The 8,730-nt window shown below is 40.6% G+C and overlaps 1 long non-coding RNA gene across 1 annotated transcript in view; it reads left to right on the forward strand.

The window, feature by feature from the left end:
• Positions 1-8,730, forward strand: part of LOC119473527 — a 16,559-nt gene that overhangs the window by 6,191 nt on the left and 1,638 nt on the right. The window contains exon 2 of the long non-coding RNA XR_005202745.1: positions 7,713-7,885. This is a non-coding gene — a long non-coding RNA (uncharacterized LOC119473527). The remainder of the gene's footprint in view (positions 1-7,712; positions 7,886-8,730) is intronic.

Here is an 8,730-nt window from a genome sequence, read left to right on the forward strand (position 1 = left end):
CCTCGTGATCCACCCGCCTCGGCCTCCCACAGTGCTGGGATTACAGGCGTGAGCCACCGCGCCCGGCCAGGGCTTAACTTTTTATACGTGAAGTACACAGTGGTGTAAAAACGAGTTTGCAGGGAAGTACACAGTGGTGCCAAAACAAGTTTGCAGGTGTAGAACAAAGGCAATTCACCAAGCAATGACAGACACCTAATTTAGGCCTACACATGACTGTTGCTATGCAACGCAGAGGTTTGCTATCTGTACAGCTCGAGGATTCTCGCAAGGCCTTACCTGCTGCCTTCTGCTATAGCACCCAGAAGGCTGGAGTCCTGCCTGCTTGTGTATTTCTTATGACCTTCTCTGTGTTACAGAAACCTAGGAGTTATTAGCTACAGAGAACAAGAATACAAGAATGTATACCTTAAAAAAACTTGCAAAGTCGGATAAATTCCACAGGAAGGACTCAGGGAAGTTTGTTTATAAAAGACAAATTTAATTTCTGCTTGTCTTTCCTGCATTATTTTAATATTGTTTTATTTTATTTCCTCTTCAGAGCTATAGCTTTCAATTCCTTTGGTTATATAGCTAGGAATGGAATTTCTGGGTGATACGGTGGTTCTGGATTTACATTTTGAGGCACCATTATTTCCACAGTGGTTGCATCATTTTACATTTCCACAGAAAATGTTGGGGGTTTCAGTTTTTCCACATCTTTGCTAGCATTTACTTTTTTTTTTAATTTAAATTTTATTTTAGAGAAATGGGGTATGTGTGCCAGTTTGTGACATGGGTATATTGCATGATGCTGAGGCTTAGGGTATGGATCCTGTCACCCAGGTAGTGATTCCTAGTACCCAGTAGGTAATTTTTCAACTTATGACTCTTCCCTCCCTTCCCCCGAGTAGTCTGAAGTGTCTATTCTTCCCATGTTTATGTCCATGTGTACTCAACGTTTACCTCCCACTTATAAGCGAGAACATGTGGTATTTAGTTTTCTGTTCTTGCATTAATTCCTTTAGGATTGTGGCCTCCAGCTGCAATCTATGTTGCTGCAAAGGATATGATTTTGTTTGTTTTTATGGCTGTGTAGTATTCCATGGTGTATATGTACCACATGCTCTTTATACAATTCATCATTGATATGCACCTAGGTTGATTTCATGTCTTTGCTATTGTGAGTAATGTGGTGATGAACAGGCAGGTGTATGTGTCTTTTTGGTAGAATGATTTATTTTCCTCTGTGTATATATCCAAATCCATATGAAAACAAAAAGGAGCCCAAATAGCCAAAGCAATCCTAAATGAAAAGAACAAAGCTGGAGGCATCACACTACCTGACTACAAACTATACTGTAAGGCTACGGTAACCAAAACAGCATGGTACTAGTTCAAAAATAGACACATGGACCAATGGAACAGAAGAGAAAACTCAGGAATAAAGCCACACACTTAAAACCATCTGAGTTTTGACAAAGCAGACAAAAACAAACATGGGGAAAGGGATTCTCTTTTTAATAAATGGGGCTGAGATACCTGGCTAGCTGTATGCAGAAGAATGAAACTGGATCCCTTTCTTTCATCATATACAAAAATTAATTCAAGATAGATTAAACATTTAAATGTAAGACTCGAACTATAGAAAGCCTAGAAGAAAACCTAGGAAATACTTTTCTTCACATTGGACTTGACAAAGAATTTGTAGCTAAGTCCTCAAAAGCAACTGCAACAAAAATAAAAATTGACAAGCGAGACCTAATTAAACTAAAGAGCTTCTGCACAGCAAAAGAAACTATCAACAGGTTAAACAGACAACCTACAGAATTGGAGAAACATATCTGCAAACTACATTTCTGACAAAGGTCTAATATTCAGAATCTATAAGGAACTTAACAGGCAAAAATCAAAAACTGTTAAAAAAAAAATAGGGAAAGTACAGGAACACACACTTCTCAGAAAAGATATGCAAGATGCCAATAAATATGAAAAAAATACTCATTATCACTGTCAGAGAAATGCAAATCAAAACCACAGTGAGATACCATCTAATACCAGTCAGAATAGGTATTATTAAAAAGTCAAAAAAAGAACAGATGCTGGCAAGGCTGCGAAGAACATACGGAAAATGTACACTCTTTTGGCGGGAATGTAAGTGAGTTCAGCCATTGTGGAAAGCAGTTTGGAGATTGCTCAAACAACTTAAACAGAGTTACCATTTTTTTTTTCCAGCAGCCAACCTAATGTGTGAGATAGCATCTCATAATTTTAATGTGCAATTCGCCAGTGATTAATGATGAGCATCTTTTTACGTGTTTATTAGCCATCTGTGTATCTTCTTTGGAAAAATGTCTATTCAAATCCTTTACTCATTTTTGATTTAGGGTGTTTGTGATTTTGTTGTAGTTGTTGTTGTTATAGGAATTCTTTTGGCTGTTTTCCCTTGTCAGATACATGATTTTCTCCCATTCTGCAGGTTGTCTTTTGCCTAATTGATAGTGTTCTTTGATGCACAAAAGTTACTAATTTTGATGGAGTCCATTTTTTTTTTGTTGCCTGTACTTTTAGTGTCACATTTATGACACCATGCCAAATCCAATGACATGAAGATTTTCCCTAATGTTTTCTTCTATGCATTTTATAATTTTAACTCAAGTATTTGATCCATTTTGAAGTAATTTTTGTACACGGCATAAGTCCAACTTTATTCTTTTGCAAATGGATATCTAGTTTCCCCCATAACCTTTGTTGAAAAGACTGTCCTTTCTCTATTTAATGGTCTTGGCACTCTTGTTGAAAACGATTATATATCTGAGAATTGATTTCTGGGCTTTCTGCTCTATTCCATTGTTCTGTATGTCTGTCCTTATGCCAGTATTACAGTTTTAGTTACTGTAGCTTTGTTGGAAGTTTTGAAGTTGAAAAACATGAGTCCTCCAGTCTTATTCTACTTTTTAAAGATTGTTTTAGCTATTTGGAGTCCTGTGTAATTTTATATGCATTCGAGGATTGGCTTTTCCATTTTGGTAAAATAGGCTATTAGAATTTTGATAGAGATTGTGTTGAATCTGTAGCTCACTTTGGGTAGTATTAACATCTTAATGCTAAGTCTTCCAATTAGTGAAATCGGATACCTTTCCATTTTTCAGATATTTATACATTTATTTTGCAGTGGTTTTTGGTTTTCAGTATACAAATTTTTTACCGCCTTGGTTAGATGTATTCCTAAGTTTTTAATTTGTTTAGCTGCTATTAAAGATGGAACTGCTTTCTCTATTTTTTTGTTCATTGCTAGTGTAAAAAAACAACTGAATTTTTTTTCGCATTGGTCTTACAGTCTATAACTTTGCTAAATTCATTTATTAGCTTTAGTAGCTTTCTTGTGATTTCTTTGGGATGCTTTACACATGTGATCATGTAATCTGCAAATGGAGATGGTGTTAGCTCTTCCTTTCCAATTTTATGCCCTTTACTTCTTTTTGTTGTCTAATAGTTTCACTAGAGCTCCTTGTACGATGTGAATGGCAGTGGTGAAAGCACGCACTGGGCCTTGGAATCAGATAGTCTGGTATAACTGCTATTGTTTTGTGATTAATTGAGCATACTGGAAGCAGATTAGATAAACCTAGGGGTTAAAATTCGTACTTCTTTAGGTTTTTCTGGACTCCAAGTTTTCCCTGACCTTGACCCAAGGTTGTTCTCCTCTAACCCTTTTCTTTTTCTGCGAACTTGCCTCATTAGTACTTATAAATGCGTTGATACCCATGAACTAGGAAGATCATGAGACACCAATGAAATCCTTTGCTTCCACTTCTACACCATTGAGATATTTTGGCTGTAGAACTCTAGGAAACAGTACTGGGAGAAAATAATTGACAGAAAACTAATGTAGAATAATAGTTTCTGCATTTCCTTTTACTCTCAAAGCAGGATAGGGGAGGGCATGGCTTCTAGGCCTCCCTATTAATCTGGTTGCTCTTTTCATCTTTGGCCATGGAAAATCTCCTCCTTGATCTTTGATTGGCCATCGAAATGTGTGCTCCACGCTATTCATTAATTTGATCTCCTCAAATACAGCTGCAATTCATTTCCTTTGAATTTTTCTTTCTTTGCTGCATTTCTTAGAATCAGACTCTATGTGTCTCAAGGTAGGAATCTTTTTATTCCATTGATAAATCTTTTGCTTGGTCATGTGTTGGTTATGGAATTTAAAACACCTAACCTTATAAAGGTATAAAGGCATTTTCACCTTTAAGCGGCTATAGTAATCATAAAAGAGGAGGAAATGACCTGTCAAGAATATCGTTTGTGTGTGTGTTTTTTTTTAAGATGGAGTCTGAAGTCTTGCCCTGTGGCCCAAGCCGGAGTGCAGAGGTATGATCTCAGCTCACCGCAACCTCTGCCTCCTGGGTTCAAGCGATTCTCCTGCCTCAGCCTCCTGAGTAGCTGGCATTACAGGCACCTGCTACTGAGCCCACCTAATTTTTTTTGTATTTTTAGGAGAAGCGGGATTTAATCATGTTGGTCAGGCTGGTATCAAACTCCTGACCTCGTGATCCGTCTGCCTCGGCCTCTCAAAGTGTTGGGATTACAGGTGTGAGCCACTGCACCAGGCCAAGAATACAGTGTCTTATATGCGTGATTTCACTTATCTTTCAGTGACCCGCAATGGAATCTTGTTCCTATTTTAGATGTGGGTCTTTTTAAAAGTGGCCTGGCTGGAATTTAAACCAAACTTTTGCTGATGTCAACATCTCATGCTCTTTCCTTGTATTTTCTGTGTTGAATTTGTATAGAAACAACTGATATCTGACTCCAGGTGATTCTGATGGTTAACTCCTTTACATCAACCTCATACAAACAAACTCAATGGCCAGCCAAGTGTAAGTTTATCAAACACGTGCTGTGGATAATCTAACTTTAATGTAAGAGGAAAACATTTTGATAAGTGGTTAGGACTCCAGATTATAAATTTGACATGGATCCTTGAAATTAGGTTGTATCACAGAGCAGAGGTCTTCAAACTTACTTGATTCATGGTACCCCTAGGCCAAAAGAAACAGCTAACCTTTCTGTTTAGGTAATTCTAACAACTGAAGAAGCATTTATATCTTACTATCTTATAAGAACTGTTTGAAAAAAAATAATACATATAACTTAAAGAAAAATATTTTATTTCATACTGATATTAGTTATTAATGGCAACTGTGCATCTGTTGGGAACAGCACCACTTCTCAAACCTTGGACCGTGATCACAATTTTCATTTCTTGTTCCATGTTGATTTTCACTTGATACTTGCTTTTTATCACATGAAAATCCAGTTTCATGGTACCATCAAAAAGATGGTAAAGTCTAATGTTGAAAACTGAACTATTTTAGCTCGTAGTTGGCCTGGTGTCTGACAGGTGTTGCTGTGTTTCCTTCAACAATTTAAAGTATCCCAGGGTGCTCCTGTGAATGTCCTGCAGCATCCTGAGGTGCCTTGGGGGCCCAGCAAGCCTTTTAGAAAATGGACATATTCATTTTTTTGTGTGTATTTAAGGTGAACATGTACTGATCCACATATACACAGCGAAATGGTTACTACAGTCAAGCAGTTTACCATACCCATCATCTCACACGGTTGCCTTTTTGATTGCTGCTGCAAGCCTTAACGATATCTTTTCTCCCTTTCTTTTTTCTCCCCTCCCTTCTCCTCGTCCCCTCCCTTCCTTCCTTTTTTCCTGTGTTTGTTTTATGACAAATCCTCTTGAAGCTTTATTTGTAACTCTGATTCTCCCTCCATGACATCTTATAATATACACTAAAATTTTCAACCTGGAGTGAAGTCAATAGAAGTAGTATATGTTTTGACTGAATGACATATGGAAATCTGATGTTTAGACACATTTTCCGAGCAACAAAGCAAAGTTTTTACCCAAGAGTTCTTCACATTCTCAAACTGACTATCTCATGCTTGATGAGCAGGGATGATAAGGAAGGAGGGAAATAAGGAAGAAAGGGGGAGGGGCGAAGAAACAGCTTGACTAGTAAATCTTTATTTAAAAAGTGTGCTGAGTACCATGCACATTTTTGGATCAGGATAACAGAGACTGAGGGGCTGAAGCGCCGCCACACCGAGCTGAGGCATCCGCATGATTGATCGTAAATGCGTATCTGTGGGCACGGGCCAAGTTTAAGTCAAACACGGTGCAGAGGAGCAGGAGGGTTTTCCTTGGAGGAGCATATGCTTTGGAGTCAGGCTGTGTCCCAGTCCTGCCTCTAAACTGAATAGCTCTTCGACTTCTGCACAGGTTACTGATGGGAATACAATACCAGTCTCAGAATGTTTTCTTTGGGACTGATGAACACCTTTTAAGTGCAAATTACGACACCCAGCTCCTTTGAGTTTAGACAGTTAATGGTTGTCAATAGTATCATCATTATTAGGAATGACTTGTGGAAGAGAAACAGCAGAGGCAAGGTCTGCTGAAGAATACTGAAGTTACAAGGAGAAAAAATAGTTGGGGGAATGGCAGAGTTCAAGTGCTGGTGGGGATGTAAATCGGTTCAACCACTTGAGAAAACCACTCGGCAGCATCGAAGCTGAACATATGCAAATCCTGTGACCCAGCAATTCCACTCCTAGGCATGTACTCATCACATAAATGCTTAACACAACCTGTTTAGGGCAGCAGCATTCATAATAGACAAAAATTTAGAAACAAATGCAGAACGAATAAGACAATGTGGTATACTGATACACTGAAATACTGTTCAGCAGTTACTGTGAATTAATTGCGGCTACACACAGTAATCTGGATGTATCTCGCAATCACTGCTGAACAAAAGAAGGTAGAAACCATGCATACTACGTGATTCCTCTTATAGAAAGTTCAGAAACAGGCAAATCCATCTGTGATGTTAGAAATAAGGATACTGGTTACTTCTTCGGGGACAGACTTAATGGCTGGGAGGGTGCATGGGGAGCCTGCTGGTGCTGGCCACAGTGTGTGCTCAGTTTTTAAAAAGCCCTGTATCCCTATGATTTATGTCGATTTTGTATGTATATTTTATTCTAACAAAGAGTTTAAGAAAAAAATGCGCCAAACACTGAAAAGATCTCTTCATAGCTTTCCTTCTCAGCAGAGAAGTACAGACAGACACACACAGACACACACAGCCCTTGATACTAATACAAAGCACACAAAGAAAACATAACAATTACATTTATAACCTGCAGGTCAAGCATCCTATCACGGCTGACACTATGTATGAATCAGGCTATGCTGTGGCTACAACCCTCAGATGCCAGCGGCTTCACACAACCAAAGTACATTTCTGGCTCCTAATGCTTGTCTAGCACACGCTGGCCAGGGGCCCTACTCATTGCACGAACTCAGGGACTCAGGGACAGGAAGCTTCATTCCCATGTACAAGTCCAGGATCACCACAGCAGTGGGAAGAGCACAGGGTAAACTGTACATCAGCTCTGAACATGTCTGCCCCGAAGAAGAACATGACCCCTCCGCTCACATTTCACCTGCTAAAATAAGCCACGTGGGCATGCCTAACTTCAGCAGGGCGGGAGAAGTGCAGCGGCACTGTGGGCAGGAAGGAGACGCGTGGGAAAAGTAACAGCTCTACTGATGACCACGCTTCCTCCGGTGGTTCCCACACTCAGCCCCATTCAGGGTCCAGGGCATAAGAGAACTGTTTCTGACTCTGTTTCCCTCCCACTCCCTGTAGATGGAGGTCATGCGGGGGAGAAAATCCCTGGATTTCTACAGCGCTGCCACCCTGCTCACCGATTGGTCACCAGCATGGAGGCTGACATCATGAAGGTCCTGAGTCTGCTGCAGGCAGTGGCCTTGGTCCCTTTCTGAGCCAAAGAGCAGAGTGAAGCTGCAGCCAAACTGAAGGTAAATAACAGTCATGGCAGGGAGCAGGGAGAATCTGTACAGCTGAATCCATCCTCGAGGATCCATGCCATGGTTGGTGGGGGCAGCAGCAGGGGAATTAGATGACTGGGTGTTTTCTCTTATAGGAAGAAAAAAATGAAGGAAGGAGAGGACAGCATAGAGCTAGAAGGTAGGAAATAAATAGATGAGAGAGAGAGAAAAAAAGAGTACGGAAGAGTCAGAAAAGCGAGGTCTCCCATCAGTCACAGGTGTCACACTTTGTCTGATCTCGTGCGACTCCAGGCTTTGGATGGCATTTTTATGTCTGCTAGGTTTGTGTTGAATGAGTACCACATGGGAACCCACTGCTTATTAACAAAGACATGCCTGCATGGAGCTCACGAAGGGAGCACATGGCACGTTCTTGTCCTCTTCTCCCCGTTCCTGCTGAGAAGTGAGGGGTGCTCCCATGTGACGTTTCACTGCAGGACCAGAAGGGGCACAGGCGGATCTTTGCAATCTAGATGTGAGCACCTCTTAGAAGCACGTACCAGTTCCAGGAGAAATGTACTAACACTAAAAGCATATGTACTCATAATTTTCCAACTGGGACACAACTGAATTTTAATTTAGGTTCCTTAAAAGACACACAAAGGCCGGGCGCGGTGGCTCAAGCCTGTAATCCCAGCACTTCGGGAGGCCGAGGCGGGTGGATCACGAGGTCAAGAGATCGAGACCATCCTGGTCAGCATGGTGAAACCCCGTCTCTACTAAAAATACAAAACATTAGCTGGGCATGGTGGCGCGTGCCTGTAATCCCAGCTACTCAGGAGGCTGAGGCAGGAGAATTGCCTGAACCCAGGAGG

This window comes from Cebus imitator, unplaced genomic scaffold (assembly GCF_001604975.1).
Source record: "Cebus imitator isolate Cc_AM_T3 unplaced genomic scaffold, Cebus_imitator-1.0 Scaffold165, whole genome shotgun sequence".
NCBI classification, from domain to species: domain Eukaryota; kingdom Metazoa; phylum Chordata; class Mammalia; order Primates; family Cebidae; genus Cebus; species Cebus imitator.